Genomic DNA, 4,360 nt, shown 5'->3' with positions numbered 1-4,360 from the left:
GTCCCTGGAGGGCAATGGGTGGATTGTAGGGGGACCCTTCCGAGACCCAATCCCTGGGTGCGATAGTCTGTGTCACACATATACTGGCTTGTGTGTTCCCGTTCCTGTAAGTGACTCTGGTACCAAAGGTCCGCCCTCCTCCTGCCCTGGATGACATCACTCACCATGACCGCAGCCCGCTGATGTCAGGCCCTTGGGTGAACAACCACCAGCATCCTCTGAGCGGCGGCGACCCTGCGACCCAGGCCCTGATGCCAGTTCCGGCGCCAACACCAAGAGCATCAGCCTCCATCACAATGGAGATTTCTCTCCATTGTGCCTGAATCCTTTGACTTCCTTTCAAAATATTACAGGCACCTTGTACAACAGTTTTACTGTTGGTATTGGAAATGCTATGAAACCAAGATATCAATGTACCATGTTTGTTTAGAGCAGGTTTTCTCATATTTAATATTTCCTCCTGTCATTTTCTTTTGTGATTCCTTTTGTATAACCTTTAGTGCTGCACTTTTGTCAGTTTTTGCCTTCACTAATCTGTGCATGAGAAGAAATTAAATTCGTTTTAAGCCCTGAATTTATCTTAAATTAGAAATACGTTGTAGCAAATGAGAAAAAGCAGCATTTTATTTTGAATAAAAATTGCAAACAGTTGTGAAAAAAGAATGTACTAAGGCAAAAAGAAAAAGATAAAAGCAGCTTAACCAGCACTGGTAATATTGACCTTAATTTCAGTGCTTTGTCTCCAGCTCTGACTGTGATGAGGAGAACTTTCCTATTTCTGGTGTCAGCTTTGGCAATTAAACAAACTAAAACCTCTCAGGCTTTTAAGGATTTTGTGTTTTAAAAAAATATTTTCACCATGTGCTGAGAAAAGCCAAAGCCATCCTATGGAGTTGGATGTGTGTGTCGGGGGCTTTTTTGCTCTTCAGTCATTGATTTAAATGAAGATTTTTGAATTGTTGAGCTTAGCATCTGGCCCTGATATTGAACCATCTATCTTGTGTGGATCAGAATTTGCTTCTTAGACAACAATCCAGTTTGCAAGAATCATCTACAGTGAATGATTTGGTTCTAGCCCAATATGGTTTATGCCCTTAAAAAATACAGTGGCTCACTATAAAGAAATAAAATTGAAACAATAATAATTTTAGTTTTCCCATATTAGTTTAAAATGGAGGTCGTGTCTAGGGGTGAGAAAGGTATTTCATTTCTTAAAAGCCCTAAGGTAGTCTATTATATTATAGAGGAGGATGTACAGGAGAGTCAGATCTGTTTCTCACACATTAAGCAGTTACACTTTTCCCCTAATAAAATTGTCTGACATTTTTCCTTGTGACATAGATAAATATGTGATGATTTTACAAAGACATTTACATCACAGAGAAGCACAAAAAAGAAACAAATCACTTGAAATATCAGTATTCAGTACACAGAAAAATTTAATGATCTTTCAGATATTTACGTATACATGTATGGACATGTATATATCCAAATATACTATTTATAAATGCACATCAAATATTTAATGTATAGAATACATACATATATAAAAAATAAATGTGTATGGGTTAAGAAACAGAGCACATCTAAATAAGTGGACACAAAATGGGACATATATCTTTCTCAATGTATTTAAAAAACAATTCAACATTAACTAATTTTCAACAATTTAAACTCAAAATTCTATCCTATCTTTACAAACAGAAGACACTTTTACTGGAGTAAGAGTTTAAATATTTTGTATTATTTGGTATTACTACCTACAATTACTCTATTTTAAAATTTCTTTTAGAGCAGTCGGAAGATCTCAGCCTTGTTCTGTTCCCTTTCCACTAAGCAATCTTCTCTTCTTAGCTAAAAAATGCAACAGCAAATTTAAGAGCAGCAATTTTTTCCTCAGAGGCAATGTTCTTTTCTGAGCGCAGGCAAGACGTGATATCCTCCTAAAATCCTCAAATGCACCTTCCTGTTTCAGCATATAGAGCGACAATATTCTGTTTTCCAAAATAATATAAAGCCAGTGAATATGTAAAGAAACTAAAATGGCTGTGCAACATTACCGGCAACGTAAGAAGTACTTTTATTTTTATTTCGACTTAAATAAATGTTGTTCTGTTTAGTGAAGGTCTAATTTATTATTCATTGATGGGTAATTAGCTTGCTTGTTTTCCAACTTCCTGTCTCCTGGCTTCATGTTGTTGATAAATCTGAATTGAATTTTCCTTTGTTTTCTTTTCTAGCCCTTGTGCTTTAAATCTCCAGACATTCCAGAAACAAAATCTTTTGATCTTTCAGGCGCTTTGCTAAAACACTTTAGTTCATCAATATTCTATGAGTCTTGAATGCACCATTTTGTAAGTTCAACTTACTTTTATTGATTAGTTTTAACATTTATTAAAACCAACAACTTGCTTTCTTTTCAATGAATAACAAATCAAAACCAGCTTAAACTGAGATGCTTATTCTCAGCTCCATTGAAAAAGATGCATTTCTCCCTGGATTCAAGGCATGATCATTACAAAGCAATACAGAAATTTGATAATCTGAATATACGTGACCTAATAATGAAAAACACACTGATTACGAATGTGGAATCTCTGTTTTATCTTCTTTTCTTCTTAATGCTTTGTAGCATATGCCTAACGCTACAGAATGTTTGGGTGCTTTTCTGAGGCTGAAGGAAAACTAGGACATGCTCGTGGGTGTTTGTATAGAAACATTAAGAGAGGCCTTCTACAGATGACTAAGATAATTTTCCAGAGGTGTCACAAATATCTGGAATGTCACTTCCCTTGTCCCTGGACACACACATTCTTCAATTAAGAGGTTTTAGACATCTTGGGTCTCTATTTAAGTCACTAGGAAAAGCTCAAGGCAAGGTCTCTCTGCAGATGCCGCTCATTTTAGAAACGAAAATATCTTGGCCACTGTATATGTTAGAAATGACGGTAAAATGCTTTTCACAGTACTACCAGATATTTTCTCTTTTGTTTTGTCTTTAATCTTAAAACTGGAGAGTTCACAAAAGTGAAAATCCATGAAGAAACAAATCATAGACAGTTCTTCCAATTTTCGCAGTCATTTCAACGTCTTTTTTGAGAAGTGAAGAACAGGTATTATTTTCATTTTTTAGAAAGGAAAAGGTCACAGTGAGGTCACAGTTTAGGAGTGACAAATTTCCTGTCTCAGCTTCGTCTCTTCTCCTTGTAGGTTTTCTCCCTACAGAACAGCAGCAGCAGCAGCCACTGTAGAGTGCCACAGAATGGACAAAGACAAAGGCCAAGGTAGAAGATAAAATCGCCTCCACCCCTGCTTGCCTGGGGCCTTAGCTGAGCATCATTGTTGGAAGAACTCAACCAACCTTAACGTGATACCACTGGCAGCTCTTCCTTGGATCTGAAGAATCTGTGGCAAACAAGCTTCCTAAAATGAATTTATCTCCTCAGTGCTCAGGGTTAAAGCAAGTTTTCCCAAAAAATTAATGAGTATTTCCATAAGGGATGAAAATATTTTTATAAAGACTTGAATCACACTTCAAGACAAAAGCCTGAAGATGGAGCTTTGAGTCCTGACTCCTTGCCTGAAGTTCTCGTCTGTGGAATGTTCTAACAGTTGCATCGTCTTCCTCTTCTGTATGGTTGCTTGCTCCCTAAGTGAACACGTTTACCTCTTCTACAGAAAGTCCTGGATTGAAAGAAGCTGTTTGGGGGGACTCGAGCTGTCACCACTTGTTTCCTCAGAGATATTTGGCAGAAGGGGTGGCTGTGTAGCCCTGTCCTCCCCCTGCTCCTCAGCAAAACCTTCTGGGAGACGCTTTCCCCAGGCAAGGAGGAGGAATGTTCTTCCTGCGAGGGCGGCAAATGGCAGCCGAGACCCCTGGTTAGAGCTTCCAACAAGCTCTCAGTGCCCAGCTCTAGGGGATCTCTTCAGGGCAAAACAGAAACAGCTAATTCAGAAATCTCCATGCTTTTATGCTGATTTTGTTACTTAAGTTGCTTTAATAGATGTATGAAAGCAGAATCTAGGCCGGGCGCGGAGGCTCAAGCCTGTAATCCCAGCACTTTGGGAGGCCGAGATGGGCGGATCATGAGGTCAGGAGATGGAGACCATCCTGGCTAACACGGTGAAACCCCGTCTCTACTAAAACTACAAAAAACTAGCCGGGTGAGGTGGCGGTCACCTGTAGTCCCAGCTACTCGGGAGGCTGAGGCAGGAGAATGGCGTAAACCCGGGAGGTGGAGCTTGCAGTGAGCTGAGATCCTGCCACTGCACCCCAGCCTGGGCGGCAGAGCGAGACTCTGTCTCAAAAAAACAAAAAAACAAAAAAACAAAAAAAAAAAAAAAAAAAAAAAAAAAAAAA

The sequence above is a fragment of the Rhinopithecus bieti genome, unplaced genomic scaffold (genome assembly GCF_001698545.2).
Source record: "Rhinopithecus bieti isolate Rb0 unplaced genomic scaffold, ASM169854v2 scaffold_13112, whole genome shotgun sequence".
Classification (NCBI taxonomy): Eukaryota; Metazoa; Chordata; class Mammalia; order Primates; family Cercopithecidae; genus Rhinopithecus; species Rhinopithecus bieti.
Note: the sequence above shows the minus strand (reverse complement) of the source record.